The following is a 25,442-nucleotide window of genomic DNA, read 5'->3' as shown; positions in this document are numbered from 1 at the left end:
CAACCAACTGAGCCATCCAGGCACCACTCAGAGTTGATTTTACTAAACCAATGGATATAAAGTCATATAGGAGTACAGTACAGATTTAATGAAAAGATCTCAAGTGAAACAGTATAGGTAGAAATAGTATTACACAGACCGCTCGTCATCGACCGATTATTGTTTTAAAATTAGAGGGCTGTGCCTCTCCATTATAAAATCAATCTAATTATAAGCACTTTATTACTGTCTTTCAACATTTTATACGGACAGATGACAAAGAATGTGAAATTGAGGTATGGATTACTTCCTGACTTCAAATAATATCGTATTTCATACTTGAAACTGTATTGTAGTCGACTTTCTACGGAAGTCACTCCGAAAGTGGAGAGTTTAATAGCTTTTTATTATTTTTTTAGTGTTTATTTATTTTTGAGAGAGAGAGAGTGAGCACGCACACGTGGGGCAGGGACAGAGAGAAAGGGAGACACAGAATCCAAAGCAGGCTCCAGGCTCTGAGCTGTGAGCACAGAACCCAACAGGGGGCTTGAACCCACAAACCATGAGATCATGGTCTGAGCCAAAGTCCAGCATTTAACCAACTGACCACCCAAGCGCCCCAGGAACTTTTCAAAGGCAAAGAAGACCATCACAACAGAACACCCCACATGCAGTGTAGATGAAGTGACTGCCACACTTCCTCACTGTCGTCAGCTACACAATGAAAGCACATGGGGTGCAACATGGCAGAAAATTCAGGGACCTTAATTTAAAATTTTGCCTCAAGAAAAAAAGCTACATGCTTCCTCCAGGAGTGATATGCGTTCACTCCTCTAAGGGATCCTGCCTAGGTTCGTTGGAGATCATCTTTAACAGGTGTTAGCCTCTGTCATATTTGGCAAAGAGGAAGCTTGAACCGCCCCAGACCCAGTTAAAGACTCTTTTCTCCATTGGGGTAAGTTAGAGGCCAAACTGTATCGGAAAGGTGATGATTTTTTTTTTTTGTTTTGTTTTGTTTTTTTTTGCAAGTAACCTTATTTGACTGAAATCCAAGGAACATAATTTAAAATGGATATGACATCAGAACTATCTTTTCTTTTTCTTTTTTAAAAAAGTTTATGTATTTGAGAGGGAGAGAGAGAGAGAGTGAGCTGGTGAGGGGCAGAGAGAGAGGGAGAGAGAGGGAGAGAGAGAATCCCGAGCAGGCTCCACACTGTCAGCACAGAGCCCAACGTGGGGTTGAACCCACAAACCATGAGATGATGACCTGAGCTAAAATCAAGAGTCAGATGCTCGACCACCTGAGCCACCCAGTCGTCCCAGAACCATCTTTTTTCACTCATGTCTTCAACAAGTAGTTATTTCCTAAACAGCAACAAGGCAGCCTGCAGCATCAACAACACGGCAGGGAGCATCGTGGGTTTCCTGCCCTCGGAGACCCTGCGATGTGTCTGCGGAGACAGACGTGACTCAAAGCATCGAGACCGTGCCATTGATCCCATCCGAGAGGGACTACTGCTCCACATGGGGCACGAGTGTCTGGAGTGGGGAGGGGGGACGTCACGTAGCTAGAGGGCCACCGCCAGAAGTTTGCCGGTCGGGGGGCGGGGTTGACCTTAGGAGGAAGAAACAAGCGCCTGACTCGAGAGCACTTTATAATGCAACGTGTCTGCAGGGCGCAGAGAGAGCAAGCGGGTGGAAGGGGCAGATCCCTGGGGAAGGCAAGGTCGGTAGGAGTCCCATCATGGACACCCTCCCTCCCAGCCCTGGTTCCAGAACCCTGTCCGCCCTGAGCCACTGGAGAGCTCCAACAGGGTCAGAGGCAGCATCACGTCTAGGTGTTGAGAAGGCACTTCTGACTGCTGATGGTGCACACAGACCATCAGGAGGCCGGCGTGATACACACGTGTGAGGGGGGATGGCTCGGCCCGACGTGTGGATGGACAGACAAGGGTCACCTCAGAAGCAATGCACAGAGATTGCTGATCTATTAGCATGAGAAGATTCTGCGTCTAAATGTCACGTCCTCCAAACTAATGCATGTGGCCCTGGTGTTGTGCTCACTCCCCGTGGCCAGACAGTAATGCTAATGGAACTGTGCCTAAGACACAGCTGAGGCCACGGATGGACCCATCTCGTCTTTTTTTTTAAGTGTATTTATTTATTTTGAGGTGGGGGGGTAGAGAGGGAGCCGCAGAGAGAGGGGGGACCGAGGATCTGAAGCAGGTTCTGTGCTGACAGCAGAAAGCCCGATGTGGAGTTCGAACTCACGAACCACGAGATCATGACCTACACCGAAGTCTGATGCGTAACCGACCAAGCCACCCAGGAGGCCACCGGAGGAGCCACCCGAGACCCATGTCGTATTTATGTAAATTATCACACATTTCTCGGCATCAGAGGTCCTCGGTTATAACACAGCACAGGAAGAGAAATCAGCAGTTTCCACTGTTGTGAGTCAAAGCATCTTCTGTCTATAAGAAAGGCCAACACATGTTGGGGCGCCTGGGTGGCTCAGTCAGTCGACTGTGCGACTTCGGCTCAGGTCGTGATCTCACAGTTTGTGGGTTCCAGCCCTGTGTGGGGCTGTGTGCTGAGTGCTCAGAGCCTGGAGCCTGCTTCGGATTCTGTGTCTCCCTCTCTCTCTGCTCACGCTCTGTCTCTCTGTCTCTCAAAAATAAATGAACATTAAACAAAACAAGTCCAACATATGTGAAAGTCAGTGTTGCTTTGCAGGAAGTGAGTAGAATCAAGTTGGACCACTCCCCCAGGCTTGGGCAAGGTTCTGGGTCACAGCCTGAGGAGCCCTTGCAGTTCCAATGGGAACGGTGTGCCCAGCACTGCATATGGGGTCCCACGTTTGACGTGTTTTCACTAGAATGGATGTAATGATTGCAACTTGAGTATTTGGCTGGAGACTGTCTGTAGATGTGTTCTAAAACTGGAGTGTTTTATTCCTCAGGCATTATGACATGTGCTTTTTAAAAATGTACGATAAAGTTTTGGCTCTAAATTCTGAAGCCAGACTGTGCTTACCAACAAGGAGCTGGATGGGCTCTGACCGTCCTGCTCTGGCAAAAGATGTACAGACCCTCAGCACCTGCCTAAACTCTGCCTCGGCAGACCATGCACCCACAAAGGCAGAACTGGAGGTATAAAGCGGACCAGTATGCATACACATCCTGAGCCAACTTCTGGGACGGAATGCAGTAGTGATCAAGCTCCATGTGGATCCTGTCTGGGAAAAGGGGCGGGGCCCAGGAAGTTTGCAAGGTGGCACAAGAATTACCAAAGAGGGGCGCCTGGGGACTCAGTCTGGTGAGCATCCAACTTCAGCTCAGGTCATGATCTTGAGGTCCATGAGTTCGAGCCCCATGTCGGGCTCCCTGCTGACAGCTCAGAGCCTGGAGCCTGCTACGGATTCCGTGTCTCCCTCTCTCTCTGCCCCTCCCCCATTCTCACTCTGTCTCTGTGTCTCAAAAATACATAAACACTGGGGCACCTGGGTGGCAAAGTCACTTGAGCATCCGACTTCAGCTCAAGTCATGGTCTCACAGTTTGTGGGTTTGAGCCCCGCATCAGGGTTCACGCTGACAGCTCAGACCCTGCTTGAGATTCTCTGTCTCCCTCTGTCTCTTCCACTCTGTTTTCTCTCTCTCAAAATAAATTTTAAAAAACTTAAAAAACAAACTGGTCCTGTACAAAATTTTAAACACACCATCAGTGGAACCAAAATATCTCCAACAGGAGAAGGAAAATAAAACTTTATAACCTGTTTTCCCCCAAAGTCACTTTTGAAAACTTCCAAACTCACAGAACAGTCGAAAGCACACACACGAAGTTGAAAGCATGCACACAAATGCACGTATCCTACTTCACTTAGGTTTGCTGTCTCTATTTTGCCACAGCTGCTTGCTTTCTGCCTCTGTGTACCCGTGCATGTACATACACACATACGTATGTGCACACATTTTCGTTCTACACCAGAAAATTAAGAAAGGATAAGAAATGTACTTGTATTCATCTCATGATGTTTCACAGCAAGCTGCACAGAGGATAACTCTTGACCCTCTAGGAAGTTCCACGTGGGTGTCTCAGAATAAGGACACCTCCTCCATAAACACAACACCACAAGAACAACTGTGCGGACTAACACTGAGTCAATCAACTCACCGCCCAGACAGCCCCCAAATAATTGTACCACCTGCTTCTTCTTTCCCCCGTCCAGGACCCTCTCCACATTCAGGTACTGTCATCGTGTTTCTTCATCTTTTTATTATTTTTCTTTTTGAAAGTTTATTTATTTAGACAGAGAGCAAGTGCATGTGCTCGTGTCCATGAGTGGAGGAGAAGCAGAGAGAGACCGGAAGAGAGAGAGAATCCCAAGCAGGCTCTACACTGTCAGCCCAGGGCTTGACACGGGGCTCGAGCGCCCGAACCGTGAGATCATGACCTGAGCCGAAATCAAGAGTCAGACGCTTCACTGACTGAGCCACCCAGGTGCCCCTCTTCATCTTCTTAAATCTGGAACTGTCCCTGACCTTTCTGTGCTTCCCATGACACTGATTATTTTGGAAGAATCCAGGTCAATTGTCCTTGACAACGTGCTACATTCTGTATTTGTCTGCTCGTTTCCTTGTGAACGGATTCCAGTTGAAAGCTTTTGGTAGGGACGTTACACGGGTTATTTTCTGTTCTCGCTGCCTGCTATCAGGAGGAACGTGACACCAAAGTGCCCCGCTATCCATGATCCCTTGGTCAACGGTACAATCTCCAGATTGCTTTGTGTTCTCTCACAATGTGTCTGATAATGAACCTTCCCTCATTCATTATCTCTGAGACACAAAACACAATCAACATAATTTTTGGGGGGTTGGGATTATCTTGACCCCAAAATGTGCTTGTTATCATGGGTGTTTGCTGCCACAAAATATCCTAAGGATTTACAATCCCCTTGAAAAATGCGTTCGTTATCATCAAAGGATTAAAAAAAATTACTATCCTAGTATATATTTAAACAGAATAAATCAAGAGATTGCTGGCAGTTCTTGTCAAGTAACAAGATGTGTCATAAAAAGGAAATTTTTTCAGTTTCATAGGCAAACTTTATTTTACTTTCAGTCAGCCTTTTTTTTGGAGGAGAAAACGGAGGAATATCTTATATAAAAGTATTTTCTTGATTATCACCAATCCACTTAGGGAGAGGGGAAAAGTTTAATATGCTGTACTCAAGAACCCTGAATTTAAATTGTGAAGTACATTAAAATACCCCATGAGGATGGCTTTATGTTGGTAAGACATAATGGATATTGTTATTAGGTATTTAGGAACAGATATTTTAGCCCCCACTGAAAGACTCCCACTTTACATCAGAACATTAAGGAAGAATAATGAATGCCATATTAGTTTATCATGAATTAATCATGAGCCTTTTCAGCTGCATACTTTTCATTAGCTTACTGAGTCTGTCAATTTTTTCTGAGCTCTTGTTGCTGGGTCCAAAGAATGTCAATGTCCCCTCTAGACTAAAATGACAAAAAAAAAAAAGTACTCAAAGTATTTCCCTGCAAAACATTCAGTTGGTTTCTAGGGGAATAAAAATAAAACTCTACTTAGCAGGTGCTTAAGGCTTTGAAAGCTATGCCAGAACTCCAAGCCAGCTCCTGCATTAACAATAAGTTTAGAAAATAAATTATTCTTTAAAACCCCCGAAAAGTCTGTGTCTGAACTGGAGAGAAGGAACAAACGAGCCTTTTAAGGAACAAATTACAGAAACCACAATAGAAAATAACTCTGTTAAGCTGCTAAGCGTTAAGCACGAATATAAGCCAAGGATTTAAGCCTCCATGGACGTTTCCTGCGGTAGGAGAATCGTCTGCTGTGCGGTTTCAATTTAATAGAGAAAAAAAAAAATCCTAAAACGTCTTTCTCTTTTTGTTCTCTTTAATTCTTATTCTACCGCAGATCCCTCAGAGTAAAAGACCGCTGAAGAAGAGAAGATGAAGCTGAAATGTCTTGCTGTACCGAACAAGCAGGGACTGTCCAGTTCTGCAGTGCTGATGCTCGGGGCTGGGTCTGAGTCCGCGGGGGTGTTGTCCTATGTGCTGTCAGCAGAACCTCTGACTTCCACCCACCAGATCCCAACAGCAAAGCTCCTCCAGAGTTACGACACCAAGAATGCCTCCAGATGTGTCGGATTCCCACCCCCGGGGGCAAAACCGGTCCACTGGAGAACTGCCTGCCTGTCATCAGCAATGCAATGGTCCAAACTGGAGTTCTGGAGATCTATTCAGGGCCTACTTGTGGGGAAGTAGGTTCTACTTACATAAATGGGTTAGAGAACAGCTTAGGGCAGAAAGCCGCCACCACGGGGCGAAAGTGCCCGAGGTGAGCTAGCAAGACATTGGACTGGGATCTAAAGTAACTTGTTGTATCACCTGCAGGAAATCACTTTCCCTCTGGTGCCAATATCCTTTGATCACAAACACCACTTGCCCACCCTACCTCCCCACCCCCACCCAGACTGTTTGCTAATATCTTGTGAGCTCAATCAATCCAGAGATGAAACCCGTTTGGGGCTCTTATCTCCTCCTGGACATTAGCCTCTGTCATATTCAATTCTGCGTGCGCCCTCTTCCTGGACAAGAGAGAACTCCAGACTCATAGTCGGCAACACCTCCCACCTTGGCTGGCAGCGTCATCCCAGTATTCACCATAGCTGTACCCCCCAAAACATCATCCTTCACTCTTCAGTCACCCTAGGAACCTGTCCTTGGCACCCCCATTTTACAAGAGGAGACCTGGGCACAGAGTCCTTAATCAGCTTCCGGAGGACATGAGGCCAGCGGGTGGAGAGCTGGGACCCGAATCCCAGGGACCTCTGACCCCACGACTCAGTTCCATCTTTGGGGGCCTTCCCACACCAATGTGAACCCGTATCTTCTTGGAAAGCATCTCCGTGCAGACTTCTCTGAGCCTGCTGCTACGGGGGACAAGGATGGGCTCTGATTGCCTCGCGGTGCCTGTCTTGACATCATAATGGCAGAGTGTCATCAAGCTACACCCTCCGTGAGGTGCTCTTCCCTTCCCCCCTCCTCCTTCCCCTCCATCACGGGTATTTCTCCTATCAGTGCACACTGCCCTCTTTGGCGGTACCGCTTTTCTCCAAGAAAGCACGTGTGACCCCCGGATGCCGCCCTTTGGCAAATGTGACCTCTCGTGGGATAAGTCCCTTCTTCTTTTTTTTTTTTTTTTTTTTTAATTTTTTAGCGTTTATTTATTTTTGAGACAGAGACAGAGCATGAACAGGGGAGGGTCAGAGAGAGAGGGAGACACAGAATCCGAAACAGGCTCCAGGCTCTGAGCTGTCAGCACAGAGCCCGACGTGGGGCTCGAACTCACGGACCGCGAGATCATGACCTGAGCTGAAGTCGGACGCTTAGCCGACTGAGCCACCCAGGCGCCCCCAAGTCCCTTCTGAACAAAAGGGCCAGGTGTGCTCCACATTCCTGTTGCCCCCGGCATGTCAGACCCTCCACAACACCATTTTAAAGTCACCAGGTACTCAGGTATGATTTACCAATGCTCAGGGCGAGGCAAGCACTTTGTGAACAGGCAGTGATCCATTCGGAAGGAAGGGACGTATGCGGGCACCTCTTATACTCACCCTGTAGCAACGGAAGACCGTCTTGGGTAGTTGTCCTCAAGGATCTGAGCTTCCTGACAGCATCATGTGCAGGCACACTGATGTGAGGGGCCCTCAGCAGACACGGATGAGGGGCACCAGGCTCATCCTGTGAATTCATTCAGAGGAAGAAGAGTCAGACACTGAATGAGCACATGGTGAAAAACTGCAGGGGAACATGCTCTTTCCTGCAGGGAGGATCTCCCTTCCCACACGTTTCTTCTTTCCACTCTCTGCCCAAACTCTGGTTAGCTATACGTCACAGCTGACTAGCCACCACCTCAGAGAAGCCCCCCCTGATTACCAATACAAAGCAAATAGATCCCTCCATGGTTAACTGTCATAGTATCTTGTTTCCCTTGAAGAGCCTTTATCACTATTTCCAATAACTTATATACGTGGTTTCTTTTTATTTGGTATCTGTCTGTCCCACAGCCTCTAAGGATGAAGACAGCAGAGGCCATTCATGTGCCGTAGTAAGCTGTCAATAAATATTTTCCAAATAGCACTTGGATTGCAAACTGCAGCTCGCAGGACTGTCCCCCACCTGTTTTTATAGTGAAACAAGAATGTTATTCACATTCTTAAATGGTTGAGAAAAGAATGTTTTGCACAACGTGAAGAGTATATTAAATTGACATTTCAGAGTCCACAACAAAAGGATATTAGAACACAGACACATGCATTCGCTTCCTTATAATCTGTGGCTGCTTCTGTGCTATGGCACAGAGTTTAGTAGCTGCACAAGAGATTGTCTGGCCTGCGATGCTGAAAATGTTCACTATCGGGCCTCGGTAGGAAAAGTGTTTCAACTTCTGGTATAGAATCCTACACTCTATGAAGATGACTTTGAATCTACTGAAGAATACACTTATTTTTTTGAGTTGAGGACATTTAGACAAAAACTACCATGTGCCTTAAAACAATTCATGTATAAGTCTATCGTTCATGCTGTAAAATATGAAGTATCATCCCACTTGATATGTCATATGCACAAGAGATCACCACATTGGAGAAAAACCACTATTCTATAGATCTTCACACATATAGATCTTGCTTCACTGAAGTTAAGCTTCCAACAACAATTTTTCAGGTTCAATCAGTGTCCCAGAAATGTTATTTTTTCCCCCCGAGATGGCATTTGAAACTGTAATCAATCTTCCTGCATCTTCCGGCATGGCATTTCATGTTGGATTCTTGTGGAAATGGGATGCTGTGCTGTCAACATTGATCCTTAACCTCCCACTGCTGGGATGACAGAACCACCATGCAGGGCCATCTCTTCCTCCGACTCTCCATGACATTATTTGGCGAGACAAAGATCATATGGATATGGATTTGAACAACTGGGTGACCCCCCCCCCCACCCCTTGTGAAACAGGGAAGACGCAAGTCGGTGTTTTCCTTTCGGTTGCCCACCCCTTTTATTTACAGAAAATAGATGCTGAGACATCAGCACGGAAACCCTTTGACCCGTGTTTGATACTTTGTGCCTGCTATCCTCGGTGACTAATGAAGAAGAAGAAACACGTCAAAGGAGATTAAGTCACAATGCCTCTCACAGTGGTATTGCCACAAGAAACCCTACCTGCAGAAGGAAAACAGCACAGGAGAACCTAAAAGCCCATGGTCAGAGGACATTTCTCAAAACAGCAGTGGAGTTGTTCTTAGCCAGGAGTGATTTCAGCCCACAGGGGTCATTAGGCAGTATCTGGAGACATTTCCGGTTCTCATGATTGGGTGGGTTCTACTAGCATCTAGTGGGTAGAGTCCAGAGACGCTGTTAAATATCCTACAATGTGCAATACAGCCCCTACCACAGAGAATCATCCACCCAGCCCTCCACCACAAAGGATGAGATGATCTCAAGTGTCGAAGTTTAGAAACTGGAGGGCACTGGTCCAATAATCACTGAAGGGGTGTGATCACAAAGACAGGAAAATAAGGGACGTAGTTTGCTCCAACAATTATACACAGCAACAACATATGTACCAGTGATGGTTCCGCTATTACTCTGAAAAGTTATATGAACATAAGTCTCTTGAGACACCACTATAATCCGAGTTCTAGTCACAGAACAAGAAGATTTAAGAGCAAGAGGTTACGGGTGCTGTATTATTGTGAACCTGTACGCTGACGAGTTGGTGGCTTCACAAATCATGATGCTTCATTACCCCTTCCTGTCTCTGTTTACCTACAATCGCCGTAACTGTCATTTACTTGGTCATTTGTCCATCACTCTCCTGCCCCTCCCCATTCAGTTGTATAAGACTGTGAACCACAACAGGGATCTCAGGATGGAATCAACGTCCACCATCCCTCTCCCTTGATTCTGAGATACAAGCCCTGGAAACCACAAAATTTTTGTAAACTTCTTATTGTATTTGGCAGCAGAAGCCAATGTGAACTGACTCGAGGCATCAGGTGGTATGTTAACCTGCCAGCCTCTGATACTGGCTAGTCCCAGGCGGCTCTGTGGTGACATCAGGCTTAACTGCACTGGGAAAACATCAACAAGAGCTCAAGACACCCTGTGAGCAGCAGTGAGAGGAAGGAGAGAAAGCATTTGTCACCAGCAGTAGCCTAGAAGTGTGGTTATTAAAGAAGTCTGGTTGTGCCATGCCTCAGAAGGAGATGGCATGGGAAGACGGTAAAGAAATGGAAAGGCAGGTTGTGGAAATCTGGCTGATTGCTTTGCCAAAGGCTGATCAATCCTCCCAGTCTGTCCGGGACTGAGGAGTTCCAGTGTTCAGACTGAGACGGCCCTAGGCAAATGTGCATGAACTGACAACCCTACCTGCTTGTATAGGCTAGCAGAAGATTCTGTAGAGAAGTAAACACCGAAAGCCAAGTGTGAATACCGAGAAAGTTGACTGGAAGACTTCAAGAAGCTATTGGAAATCCATAGTGAAAACCATCTTCTGAACATATAGGAGCAGAAGGTGGTGTTGAGGAATTGGTAAAGAGAAGAGCGTTGGCAGATGCCATAGCATGGGCTCTGACATCAAGTGAGGACAGAGGTTACCCTTCCCACCAGCTGCTGGTTGTGTCGATAACTGATGGCGCTCAGCTGAATGTGTCTTTGGGAATTGCTCTCAGCCAGAGACAGTGGCCTTTCCTAAGGTGATGCCATCCCCCCATCCCTCGAGATTCCCATGGCTGGGTCCCAAAGGTGTGCCCTCCTTGATGCAAAGTGAGACAACTCTGAGAGCCACACCAGCTCCAGAGCTCCCTCCCAAACGGGATGAGGTCTTGTTGCAAGGGTATGACAACCCAACTTCTCCCTCTGCCTCACCATCCTCATAAGTGTGGATCCTAAGAACTCCGCCACCCCCCAAAACCCACCTTGTCCCAGAACCATTTCCTGGGACTCAACATAAGACAAGAGCTGATAAGACCATTAGTCCTGAATACATGTACAATATGATGAAATAGCCCCATATTCCCACTAAGCTATAATCCTAGGCAAACCCTCAAAAACCATGGGAGAGAGGACTTCAGTCTCAGCCTGATGGTCCCAAGGCGTGTCAATTCTTCAGGCAAAAGCAAGGTAAGAGTGGTCATTGATCAGAAAAATCAACAGCCGAGGTGCTTAAGAAAACAATCCCATTTACAAATGCACTAAAAATAATAAAAGACTTAGGAATTAAACAAGGAGATGAAAGGCTTGTACTCCAAAAACTATACAGGATTAATGAAAGAAACTGAAGATGAAAGAAACAGATGGAAAGATATTCCACACTCATGGACTGGAAGAACAAATACTGTTAAAATGTCTATACTACCCAAAGCAATCTACAGATTTAATGCAATCCCTATGAAAATACCAACAGCATGTTTCACAAAACTAGAACAAATAATTCTAAAATTTGTATGAAACCACAAAAGACCGTGAATACCCATAGCAATCTTGGAAAAGAAAAACAAAATTGGAGGCATCACAATCCTAGATTTGAAGATATACTACAAAGTTGTAGTAATCAAAACAGTATGGTACTGGCACAAAAACAGACACTTGGATCAACAGAGCTGAATAGAGAGCCTAGAAATAAATCCATGATTATATGGTCAATTAATCTTTAACAAAGGGGGCAAGAATACGCAATGTGAAAAGGACAGTCTCGTCAACAAATGGTGTTGGGAAAACTGGACAACTACATGCAAAGAATGAAACTGGACCACCTTCTTTTTTTTTTTAATTTTTAAATGTTTGTTTATTTTTGAGAGAGAGACACACACACAGTGTGAGTAGGGGAGGAGCAGAGAGAGGGAGACACAAAATCTGAAGCAGGCTCTGGGCTCTGAGCTGTCAGCACAGAGCCCAATGTGGGGCTCAAACCCACAAACCGTGAGATCATGACCTGAGCTGAAGTTGGATGCTTAACCGACTAAGCCACCCAGGTGTCCCCAGACTGGACCACATTCTTAAGCCATACAGAAAAATAAATGCAAAATATATTAAGGACCTAGATGTGAGACCTGAAACCATAAAAATCCTAGAAGAAAGCACTGCCAGTAATTTGTCTGACATTGGCCATAGCAACATTTTTCTACTTATGTCTCCTGAGGCAAGGGAAACAAAAGCAAAAATAAACTATTGGGAATACATCAAAAAAACTTCTAAACAGTAAAGGAAACAACCAACAAAACTAAAAGACAAACTCCTGAAAGAGAGAAGATATTTATAAATGATATATGCAATCAATGGTTACTATCCAAAAAATATAAACAATTTATACAACTTAACGTACAGATAAACAAATAATCCAACTTTAAAAAACTGGGCAGAAGACATGAATAGACACTTCTCTGAAGAGATGGCCAACAGAGACATGAAAAGATGCTCAACATCACTCGTCGTCAGGGAAATGCAAATCAAAAGCAAAATGAGATATCACCTTACACTTTTCAGAATGGCTAAAGTCAACACAAAACCAACAAGTGTCGGTGAGGATGTGGAGAAAAAAGAACCCTTCTGTAGTGTCGGTAGGAATGAAAATTGGCACGGTCACTGTGGAAAACAGTGTGGGGGCTCCTCCAAAAATTAAAAATAGAATTTTATGATGCAGTAATTCCCCTAGTGGGTATTTACCCAAGGAATACAAAAACACTAATTTGAAAAGACGCATGCCCCCCTTATGTTTACTGCAGCATTATTTACAAGAGTCAAATTATAGGAGCAACCCAAGTACCTATCAATAGATGGATGGTTAAAGAAGTTGTGGTATCTATACACAGCCATGTATCATGTATCAGTCGGCCGTAAAAAAGAATGAAATCTTGCCATTTGCAATGACATGGACGGAGCTAGACAGTTCATAAGGCTAAACGAAGTAGGTCGGTCAGGGAAAGACAAATACCCTATGATTTCACTCACACGTAGAATTTAAGAAACAAAACAAATAAAGACGGAAAAAAAAAGACAAAGACAAACCAAGAAACAGACTCTTAACTACAGAGAACATACTGACGGTCACCAGAGGGGAGGTGGGTGGAGGGAGGGGTGAAATAGGTGATGGGGATTCAGGAGGGCACCTGCTGTGATGAGCACCATGTGAGGTAGGGAACTGCTGAATCATTACGTTGTACACGTGAAATTACTACAACACTGTGTTACCTATACTGGAATTTAAAAAAAAAAGAAGAGGGAAAAAGAACGGATGGGTGTCCCTAGCTCTCAGTTGCTGGGCCCAGGGAGGCAGGGAACCGCAAGGCAAGCTAGCGCTGCCCCAAACCCACCTTCTTCTCTCGTGTCTGCAGGCTGCCACAGGTGGCCCCATTTCTACCGTTTCTGAAAGCAGCATCCAGGAATCCACCCCAAGGGGCTCACACGACCTACAGGCATTCGCTGCTGTTCAAAGCACTTTCCTATCCAACATCCAACCAGTAACTGGTCGTATTTCTCAAAAGACATTCCCCCTGGGTTACAGGTAAAAGGACCGGAGAGGTCAAAGCTCAGAGCTAATGCTAGAATCCGCGTATCTATCTAGTCAGATACACAGCTCCAAAAGCTGTACCGGGGGCCCGGATGCAGCTTCCGGTTAGCGTTACCTCGCGAGGAGGACTAGCCATCCCATGGTGGGGCCACAGAGATAGAACTCACTCAGGGGAGGCCCAGCACTGGAGGGATGTGATGGATCCTGGCAGACACCGAACGCACAGGTGCGAAGTTTTACCTGGCTTCCTTTCGGCGAGCTCCTGACAGCTTCTGGCCCCCACTATGAGATGCACGGCTGGGCACCTGACTCATGAAAGGCAAGGCCAACACAGTCGTCAACTTTCCGGCTGGACAGACAAAGCCCGTATGGCAAAACACTAGCAATTACTTAATCTATGATCTTCTGCATATCCTTACTGATGGTGTCTAGACCTTTCGGTTACCTTCAAAGGATATACTAATGCTCATTCTTTTATATGACATATAAGTGGGGAAAGTACTATAATTAACAGTGGAGTCGATCCTTAAAAAACAGAAGGGATGACAAAATAAATTATAATTGTTTCTTTTTTTTTAAGTTTATTCATTTTTGAGAGAGAGAGAGAGAGACAGACAGAGCATGAGCAGGGGAGGGGTAGAGAGAGAGGGAGACACAGAATCCAAAGTAGGCTCCAGGCTCCGAGCTGTCAGCACAGAGCCTGACGCGGGGCTCAAACTCACAAACCGTGAGATCATGACCTGAGCTGAAGTGAGACGCTCAACCGACTGCGCCACCCAGGCGCCCCTATAATTGTTTCTTAAGAGGCCATCCCTCCAGCATCAACTCATAGGACACTATCTGAGCCCTGACAACAAGGTTCCTGAAACTTCTGCTGGCTTTGAAGCCCAGGGGGGTAACTCAATAAGCCTGAAACAGCGTGATGTCTGCGTGAGCTCATGGTCTGCAGGGGGTCTGCAGGGGGTCTGCTGGTGATGGGCCTCTGGCCAGAGACCTGCATCCATGCACACCAGCAGACCTTTGCAGATTCCTGTCCTTGTTGAGGCCACATCATTCAGTTGTTCATGTTCACGCCTCCTGGACAGTTACCTTCCTAAACCACGGTCTGTGACTCTTCATCCTTACGCTTTCTTGGCCCGACCTCGCCCTATGAACTGCTGTTTCGATGAGCACAGCATCCACAAATGGGATTCCATTTCACCTCGAGGACCCAGCATTGGGAAGGCCCGTCTTATAATCTCAACATTTTATGGTAAATGTGGTAATATGTTGAATTAATATGTGTAGGACTTGGAACACACAAATGGCCAAACACCACTTCTGTGTTTTTTACCGTAGAATAGAGTCTCTTATTCTTTGATAGGTACACACACTTGCCTTCTGACTCTAAGAGGAAGGGCTTCCGGTGCATGTTAAACATCCCCTTCTCTACAGGCACAGGTGAATCAGGGCATCGACAAACGTGACAGCCGTGAAAAGCACCAGTTCTGGGCTTTGCTTGCTGGTAACAGGCTGGTAAGTAGTGTCTGACTTATGGGGACAGTTTGTCAACTTTTGAGTGCGGGTTTTAAAATGTGATTTAGAGGCAGATTCATAATTACTTGCTTTCACTGTAAAATTATCAATCTTGGGTGGCTGGGGGAATTTATGGTGCATGCCAGCTCTCTCATGTGAAGACTTTTATAAATCACCTCGTACTTGATTCCTAACCCCACCCTCCCCAAAAGTGCGGTATCATTCATTACATTAACACCTGGGTTTATGGTCAGATGTAAACCCAGGACACTGGATCTCAGATTTTAGCCTGGGAGCTTTGGAGAATATGGGCGTCGTGGCTCAACCCCCAGGGACTGACTGTAGAATCCAAGGACGTTGATGGAGCCTGTGAAGGGTGGGTGCCTGCCCGATGTCACCCATGGAGCTGCTGAAAGGGCACCGCAACCCAGGTCTCTGCTGTCCACCTGATACCACTCGCCTCATCCCAGGACCCGCTGAGCCCTGGTCAGTCATGACAGCAAAGGGTGACTAATCTCCAGTGCCTTATGCTTGTCAAGGAATGATTTTAATAAGCGGTAACACTGACTTTTCCTGCTTCATTCCCCGCTGGGTTTAGAATTCAGAGACTCTGGTTGGAACATCTATGCCAGCCACAGAGAGCCAGTGAATAGGGAAGAATCCAGAAGTCAATTGCCAGAAAGAACTAACTCTTGAGAAGTCTGTCAGCAAAGAAAGGACAAAGTCATGATGCAGAAGAATAATACCAGAGGCAATGGCCAGGGGAAAACCAACAGACTCAGGTGCCCCAGCCACAGGTGACGGGAGCATGAAGATTATGAGAGGTCACAGGACCCAAAACTCTCTTCACTGGGCCTCCAGAAAAACAGCTCCCACTCCCCCAAAGTACGCTCCATTAAAAGTCATTAAACAAACACCGAAAGGAAAGATCACGGAACAGAGTTAGTTGCTCTGGTAGAGAAGGAGAGAAGGAAAGAAAGAAAGAAAGAAGGAAAGGAAGGAAGGATGGATAAAGGAGGGAGGGATGGAAAAGAGAGAGAGACAGAAAGAAAGCAAGCACAAAACTTTTCATGTTTTTGTTAATGCCCAGTCATCAAGAACATCCTAATAAACATAGTGCTTGGTATTCATTAATGGAATGAATCTGTTTACTCTGCAGTCAACCTTTCTCTCTCTTTGCATCCACAGGTGTTGGCTCAAGAACATTGACCCAAGAAAAAATGTCTCTATTGTATGAAATCAGTGCAGGAAAAGCTCATGTGCACACTGATTGTTAGTGGACACATGGACATTACTTATATAATAATCTCATTTCAGCAAGCAATGGCAGTTGTTATTAATGTACCCCTGAACACATTTACAGCTAAGTGATACGCCCACAGAAAACTCTGATCAAAGTCTATTCTCAATGGAACCCAAGGATGGCCACGTTCTTAGCCCCAGGAACCTGTGACTATGTCACCTTACATGAAAAGGGACTGTACAAGCATGACGATGTTAAGGATCTCGAGATGGGGAGATGATCCAACTCCAATGTCATCACAAGGGTCTCTTCTTTTTTTTAATGTTTCAAATTTTTATCTAAATTTTAGTTTGTCAACTCTAGTGTCACATTAGTTTCACGAGGAGAATTTAGTGATCCAGTCACAGGGGTCTTTATAAGAAGGGGGCGGTCAGGCAAAGTCAGAGAAGGAGATGCCAGGAGGGAAAGAACAGTGTGGAGAAAATGAGGAAGAGACACAAGGGTCCAAATGCAGGTGCCCTCTGGAAAATGTAAGGAAACAGCTTCTCCCCTAGACACGGAGCTCTGCCAACATCCTCATTTTAGGACTTGTGATCTAAACGTGGTAAGTTTCTATGCTTCTGACGGTGCGACACAGAGGGAGTGCAGTTCCGTCCAAGGGCACGGAACCTGAGTCAAGGGAGACCTGGGAACCAGACACCAAGAGAGTGTTCTAATCAGTTTGTTTTGGATTTTTGGTCTTCCTGACCTTCTAGGAGAAAGGTAAGCCATTCGTTGCAGGATTCTCTCTCTCTTCCCCGACCTTGCAAATATTCCCTTTCAGAGCCTGGGGTTCCCACCATGCTGGTTTCCTCAATTCCGTATGCTTTCCCTCATCCTCTGGATCCCTTATGGTTTTGTGAGTGCAATGGTGGACTTTCATGTTTGAGTATATCCTAACACGTGAGCCATTACATTTTCAGAGTCCCTGGCCAGGAGAAGACATCTATATTTGTGTCTAAGTGACTCTAAACCTCAGGAACCATGCCAAGGTAGGTCGGTCATTTACTATTACCATTACATTTAAAAGAGGGAGGGCTGTTCTACCCAAGGATATGATCACTTGTACATCACCAAGCAATTCTTCCTTGTTTATCACAGTCAATTTCAGAGCAATATTTTATCTGCAGGATGAAGTTTCCAGAAAGAAAAGAGTTTACAAGATATTAAGCTTTTAGTCGGGCAAGACTCCCAACAGATGTCCAATAGCTGAAGTCCCAGATTACCAATAGACCAGGCATCTGTGCCAATCTTATCTGTGGGTAAGAACTCACTAGTTATTGTCCGCACCAGGCCTGGGGGCCTGTCGTCTATTCCCAAATTACATCACTTTGGATTGCTGCTCTTGAAAACTCTTAACCCAAGTAATCTCTCCAGCATGCTCCCATATCCAGATTCCAGGTTTTGGGTTCAACTGACAACCGTGTGATGCACCCATATGCACTGTATTTTCCTTACCCCTCTTATTAGATGTGTCTCTTGAAATAATGATCCATTTTTCAAATGATAGCGGTCAGAGACGTACAAATTATGGCAGTCTCATTGACAGGTGAGCTGGCTTGCTTAAGGGGAAATCAGTCCTAAGGGCCCAAGTGTAGGAAAGAAGGCCACAGGCATTTCCTCAGGAAATAAGCAGGTAGGAGGAGGAGGAGAAAACAGCAACAAAGGCAGAAGAGGGCTTACGTGATTTCGTGTCAAGGAAGACCAAGGCGAGCATTCCAAGCGGGGTCACGGAGATATATAGCACATACAGCATGCACAGGATTCATTTCCTCATGCCTCAGCGATTCGGTTCTGGGTCTTTCTAGGACAATGATAATAGGGTCATGCAGCGGAATGATGTAACTGCACGACTGTCAACATCCCCGAGGGCCATATTCATACGCCCTGGGTTCAAAGAAATGGGATGAAACATAGAAAAAAACGTGACTTCTTAAAAACCTGCTCAGGCAGGGGATAGGAATGGGGATTAGGAACTAGGCATGAAGGGTCTCACTGGGGTGATGAGCCTGTTCTAAAACTGACTTAAGGAGGTCCCACGGCTTGGTAACCTGATAGAAACCACTGAATCGTACAAGTGGGTGAATTAAATGGCATGGAAAATGTGCCTCCACACTGTGAGCACGTATTTCACCAACTATTTCAAGAAAAATAAGAATAGAGTGGATTGTAAAAATTCACTTAGAACATTAAACTCCTTTAGTTTTTTTAAAAAAAACTTTTAATGTCTTTTTATTTTTGAGAGAGAGAAGACAGAGTGTGAACAGAGGAAGGGCAGAGAGAGAGAGGGAGACACAGAATCTGAAGCAGGATCCAGGCTCTGAGCTGTCAGCAAAGAGCCTGATGAGGGGCTTGAACCTACGAACCGTGAGATCATGACCTGAGCTGAAATTGGACGCTTAACTGAGCCACCCAGACGCCCCAAGGTTAGTTTCTTTATAATTTTTTTAATGTTTGTTTTCGAGAATGCAAACGCAAGTGAGAGAGAGGCAGAGAGGGAGACTGAGATTCTGAGACAGAAATGACCCATCAGCTTTGGGTTTTATCTGCATTGAGAGAAATTCCATTCACGAGTTTCTGTCCTTGAAACATGCCAGGAAATAGCACCACCATGTCTCCTTGCTGGATAACCAGACGTGTTTCCTGCATGAGATGTGCAAATATAATCAGTTTTGTTAGGGAGAACTCTCTCGGGACAGTATCCCCACATGAGGAGGCTGTAGGTTTGGTTAAAGAAAGGGAACCCTAAAAGTCTTATTAAAACACAAGTGCTTCTATGAATAGACCAACTATTGGTAGGATTCAAAGGAAATCACCGAGTAACGGTTATGTTGGTCGAAAAATATAAAAAAGGCCACTTCAGTGATTCCAAATATCCCTAATATCTAGTTATCACAGGTCAAAATGATGTTTCCCCCCCCCCCCCCCACCTTAGGTCCCCATTTGAGCCACGACAAAGTAATTATACTCCAGGTATAATTTTATGCACAAGGCTCATTCAGTCTAAAAGATGCAAACAAATGTGAGGTGCATGACTTAAAATCACAGGAAAACCATTTCCGTTTGACAAACCTTAGCGGCGGGCGTGTTCGAAGGCACGTGGGAACGTACAGAATTTCTGTACGTCTTCACGGAAGGCCCCCAGGATCACCGTTATCGGTCCCTGCGATGGATGCCATCACACACGGAAGGACGTACCACATAGACTCTGTGTACCGCACCATGAGATGTTTCGTTTCCTAGTTGATGGCTGGGCAGTGGCCAGGAGCACTAATTTGTGATTAGTCACTCAGCCACTTGTATGCTATTATGTCTAATAAAGTCCCTAATCTCGTAATTTGTCAGCTGGATGCGATTGTACTGAGGGTGAGGAAACGGGCGTCAGAGGTGAGGTCTAAAATAGAACAGTAAACCCCAACACACATAACGTCCCTGATACAGCTGGGGCTTGAATACCGTAAGCTGATGGTCCCCTGGGTCTGTCCTCTGGAAGTCAGAACCTGTAGTTCTGTCCCCAGACCAGCAAGAAGCCAGGCGCCAACAGAAAGGCAGCTGACCCGGCTTGGGGAACAGGCAGGAGGGAAAGGCATCCCAGGAGACCCCGTGCGTGCAGGGACCCCATGCCGGCCCCGTGGATTTTCAAGACTGGGAGGCGAGCCACCAAGAGGTAGTGCCCAGCTGGGGCCACGTCAGGATGGATCGGGATGGTACGCCTGGGCCCTGGGCCTGCCCGAGGGTGTCATCTCACGACCTTGGAACCATGAGAAACTGCCCATCAGTGACCGACCGGTTGCTGGGCCTTCCTGTCCCATTTGTTTACACCTTGGCTCCTGCCTTCCCTAATAAGCTGCAGGGCAGACAGAAACAAGTCTCAGCAATGCTGATAATATATATGCCGAGGTTTTGCCAACGCTCTTCCACAGCTGAACGCACGTCTCCTCAACACAAGTTCAGACAGGAGATGCTGTAATTCTGCCTCTCAGGGCTGCTGAGACGAAACCCTCGAAGACGAGGGCCTCAAGACCGAACGGCTATTGAAACACACGGTGCAAACCAGCACAGGAACTGCTCAAAGAGTCGAATGGACGTGCCAGATGACACAGCAATGCCGTGTATGAGGATGCACCCAGAGGAGCTGGCCGCAGGGTCTCCAACAGTAACCTATACACCCGCGTGCCCCGTGCACAGCAGGGTCTCCAACAGCTACCTATACACCTGCGTGCCCCGTGCACAGCAGGGTCTCCAACAGCTACCTATACACCCGCGTGCCCCGTCCACAGCAGGGTCGCAAACAGTTACCTATACACCCGTGTGCCCCGTATGGAGCAAGGCCTCGAACAGTTACCTATACACCCGCGTGCCCCATGCACAGCAGGGTCTCCAACAGCTACCTATACACCCGCGTGCCCCGTGCACAGCAGGGTCGCAAACAGTTACCTATACACCCGCGTGCCCCATGCACAGCAGGGTCTCGAACAGCTACCTATACACCCGCGTGCCCCGTGCACAGCAGGGTCGCAAACAGTTACCTATACACCTGCGTGCCCCATGCACAGCAGGGTCTCGAACAGCTACCTATATACCCGCGTGCCCCGTGCACAGCAGGGTCTCAAACAAACAGCTACCTATACACCCGCGTGCCCCGTGCACAGCAGGGTCTCCAACAGCTACCTATACACCCGCGTGCCCCGTGCACAGCAGGGTCTCCAACAGTTACCTATACACCCGCGTGCCCCATGCACAGCAGGGTCTCGAACAGCTACCTATACACCTGCGTGCCCCATGCACAGCAGGGTCTCGAACAGCTACCTATATACCCGCGTGCCCCGTGCACAGCAGGGTCTCAAACAAACAGCTACCTATACACCCGCGTGCCCCGTGCACAGCAGGGTCTCCAACAGCTACCTATACACCCGCGTGCCCCTTGTACATCCGCGTGGAGAACTGTAGTATTCACAACAGCCAAAAGGTGGAAGCGGCCCACGTGTCCGTCCATATGTCCACAGACAAACAGCATCCAACGTATCCATAAACTAGAACAGGATTCAGCCATACAGTGGGACGAAAGACTGACGTGTGCCGTCACACAGGCGAACCGTGAATGCATCACGCCCCATGCGAGAAAGTCACTCACACAGCCTGTGAATGCACTTACAGGAAATGTCCAGACAAGTGCACGCACAGACACAGAAAGGACATTTGTGGTTCCCAAGGGCTGAGGGGAGGGGGCGTGAGGGTGTGGGAGGAACAATGTAGAAAGTTCTAGGACTAGAGGGGCAGGGGTTGAATGCACGAAATGTCTCTGAGTTGCCCTCTTTACAGGGGTTGATTGTACTTTGTGTGAAGTTCACCCCGATGGAAAAGTGTTACAGATGCATTGAAGCAGAAGTTTATTTAAAACAAACAGGCCTGTGTTATCAAGTCTGATCGTGTGATGTGACGTCCTGAAATTGAGACATGCCCAAGCGCCCAGCCCCTAGTGTGAGTGCAAGCAGGCTCTGGGCCACGGCTGGTGGGGACCGCAACCCCCAGGTGTGGCGTGGGGACGCGAGCCTCTATCCCAGCAGACGTTCGGGGGAAGGGCAGAAGGAGGGACAAGAAGCAGGGTGCTAGCATACAACTATTCCCAATCGGTGAGTGAGCCCGCCCACTGCATGGCCCGCGGGCTCCAGGGCGAGCCCCACACCGAGGGTGGTGGCCGGCAGATGGCTGTGGGGTCCGCTGCATGCACAGAAAGGCGAGGGCAGTCCACACAGACCTCGTCAAGCCTGCTGGGCGACACTTCCTGATCACTGCACATTTTTAGAGGCATCACCAGCCCCCAGATACGTTCTTGAGCAAGATAAGGATAGCACTGCCACAAATACTAGGGGGTTCTGGCTGCACACCACGAACCACTCAGCTACATTGGGTCCCCCGTGCTTTCATTACCGTCAAATGGAAATAAACGATGCTACAACGATCTAATTCGCACCAACACTAACAACCTTGGCACAGACGTCAATTCCTCCAAACGAGTGCAGGGAACTAGGTCGTTTGGTTCCTGGGACGCAACATATGTTCTACACCGTATTTAGGCCCCCAGCTCTGCCCACAAAAAGGCCCCTTTTCAGGAAGAATTCTAAGAGAGCCTCCCCAGCTTTCAGCCCCTGGTACTCACCGCTTTGTGTGATCCTCTCTTCTTGAATGTGAGGGTACCTGTGATGTCCTAACCAACAGGATATGGCAAAAGTAAACGGACGCTGCATGTGTGTTTGAGGTCCCCAGTCAGTTGACTTGGTGCTTATCGGAAGGGGCGCTATCAGGGGTGGGCCTGGCCTAATCAGGTGAGCACTTGAAAACAGATTCCTAGCAAAAGAGACGCTCTCCTGCAGGTCTCGATGAAACAGTCACGGTGTGAAATGCCAATAGGGAGGGGCGGTTCCTGGGGACTAAGGGCCGCAGTCCCACAAACACAAAGAACTACAAGATTTGCTCACACGTTGAATGAGCTTTGAAGGGGATCCCTCTCTCTTCTAGATGAGAACACAACTGTGGCCAACGCTTCGATGTAGCCTTGTAAGACTCCGAGCGGAGTCCCCAGGTAAGCCATGTCCAGACACCTGAGCTACAGATACTGTGAGATAATCGACGGGTGGCATTGTGAGCCCTTACAGTTGTGGTAATTTGGAACGCAGCCAAGGATAACAGCCACGGTACCCAGCCCCAATTACACATAAAATTCTCCTAACACCACAGCACTTAACCAGAATGCAAAAGCAACTATTTTCTCTTTTAAATTTTTTTTTAAATGCTTATTTATTTTTGAGAGAGACAGAGCGCAAGCAGGGGAGGGGCAGAGAGAGAGAGGGAGACACAGAATCCGAAGCAGGCTCCAGGCTCTGAGCTGTCAGCACAGAGCCCGACGCGGGGCTTGAACCCACAAGCCGTGAGATCATGACCTGAGCTGAAGTCAGACACTTAACCGACTGAGCCACCGGGATGCCCCCCAAAGCAACTATTTTCAATACAGTGGGGTTTGCCTCCATCAGAAGGCACAAACCCGTAGAGACGGGTCTGACGTCCATCAGACTTACAAAGAATTTCAGCTTGTGTTTAAGGCAGCCAGTCCTGGATTCTGAAGCTTCTCCTTTGATTCTGTGACCTTCCCACACATGCAACTAGAAAATCCCTTTCTGTCCATAAAATAGAATATGATTCAGCCATTAAATGGAATGAAGTTCTGACACCTGCTACTATATGGATGAACCTTGAAAATACGATGCTGAGGGGAAGAATCCAGCCGCAAAAGGCCACATAGCGTATGACTCCATTTAAAGGAAATGTCCTCAATAAGCAAATACACAGAGACAGAAAGGACGTTTGTGGTTACCAAGGGCCAAGGAGAAGGGGAAGGAGGGTTTTGGAGGAATGATTTAGAAAGTTCTAGAACTAGAGAGGCAGCGGCTGAATGCACAAATTGCACCCTTTACAATGGTTATTTGTGTGCTATACGAATGTCAACTCAATAAAAAATAAAAACATTACAAGAGATACCAAAGCTGAGGTTTATTTATGGGCCATGAGGCACTGGGTTTGTCACTGACAGCCAAAAAGCTCCGGAGCCATCCGCCCAGCTCTAGACAGCTACCACTGTAACCTTCTCGATTCACGAATTCGTCACTGGGGCTAACTGGAAGTAGAAACCCCTAGAAATCAGTTCACGTTGCTGACTATCGTGACTCAGCTTCTCAATAAGATGTGAGTTATTAGATTCAGCTTAGAAGGCTTCTGACAGCTCTCTGGATGAGCCACACGTGGGGTATGTGACAATACAGTGGGACACAAAAGCTCTTGACCGTGACGCCATCTATAGAGCATGGGTTTGCTTTTCCCACCTGTAAAATAGGGCTCATCGCACAGTATAGCATCAGGCAAACCACTGCTTGTCAACTAGGGGTACCTTTCCCTTCCAGGGGACACTTGGCAATGTCTGGAGACACATCTGGTCGTCACAGCTTGAGGGCTGCGCTCCTGGCATCCACTGGGTACAGGCCAGGGATGCGACTGAACATCTGATGATGCACAAGACCATGCATGGCAACAGAGAATGATCTGCCCCGAACTATGAGTCCTGTTGAGGTGGAGAAGTCTGCTTAAGTCAAAGCTCCGTTCTGCTAATTTTAAGTTTAGCTATTTTGTGGCATGGGGGGAGGGGGGGCGGAGAGAGGGACAGAGGGAGTGAGAGAGAGAATCCCAAGCAGGCTCTGTGCTGTCAGTGCAGAGCCTGATGAGGGGCTTGAACTCACAAACTGTGAGATCACGACCTGAGCCGAAACCAAGAGTCAGATGCTTAACTGAGCCACCCAGGCTCCCCAATACTTCTTTTTTAATACATTTTTTTTCATTTTAGAGAGAGAAAGAGTGTGTGAGTGGGGGAAAGGGGCAGAGAGAAGGAGAGAGGGAGAGACAGACAAAGAGAGACAGAGAGAGAGAGAGAGAGAGAGAGAGAGAGAGAGAGAGAGAGAGAGAGAGAATCCCAGGCAGGCTCCATGCTGAGCCAACATGGGGCTCAATTCTACGACCCTGGGATCAAGAGTCAGACGCTTAATCGACTGAGCCACAAATGCCCTGGTATTTGTTCTTAATGGAATCAAACAGGTGGCCTTTCCAAAGTCAAGACATGCCGTTTGGTTTAGGATCCCAGGTTGGGCCATTGTGACCCCCAGTAGATTTGAATAAGTGTTCTTTGCCTCCCAGGTACATGGGCTGGGGAGGAGGGGTCAGAAGCTGCTTCTCATCAGGGACAGTGGCCAAAAGACACAGAAATTCTGCCCTACTTTTCTGGCTGAATGGAGGTTTCTGACTATTCTCCCCTTGTCGCAAAGTTTGCAGAACTTAGAAAAATCGTGAGGTTTTTAGTGGTAGAAGGTGCCTCTGAGGGGATATGGGAACATAGTCTGATACCGTAAATGGGAAAACCCACCTGGTACAACCATCATCTGATGGTTCAAAGTCACAACGGGCTCAACATGAACTCTTCCCTGTTTGCAATGACAAGCACAGG

General features: G+C 47.1%; 1 protein-coding gene across 1 annotated transcript in view; it reads right to left on the bottom strand.

Moving 5' to 3' along the window:
• The window catches only part of STS (steroid sulfatase), a 153,454-nt gene that overhangs the window by 111,022 nt on the left and 16,990 nt on the right, over positions 1 to 25,442 (bottom strand). The window contains exon 2 of the mRNA XM_042973771.1: positions 7,646 to 7,772. The gene's annotated coding sequence lies outside the window, so the exon portion shown is untranslated. The remainder of the gene's footprint in view (positions 1 to 7,645; positions 7,773 to 25,442) is intronic.

This window comes from Panthera tigris, chromosome X (assembly GCF_018350195.1).
Source record: "Panthera tigris isolate Pti1 chromosome X, P.tigris_Pti1_mat1.1, whole genome shotgun sequence".
Lineage (NCBI taxonomy): Eukaryota > Metazoa > Chordata > Mammalia > Carnivora > Felidae > Panthera > Panthera tigris.
This window is presented reverse-complemented; position numbering and strand designations above follow the sequence as displayed.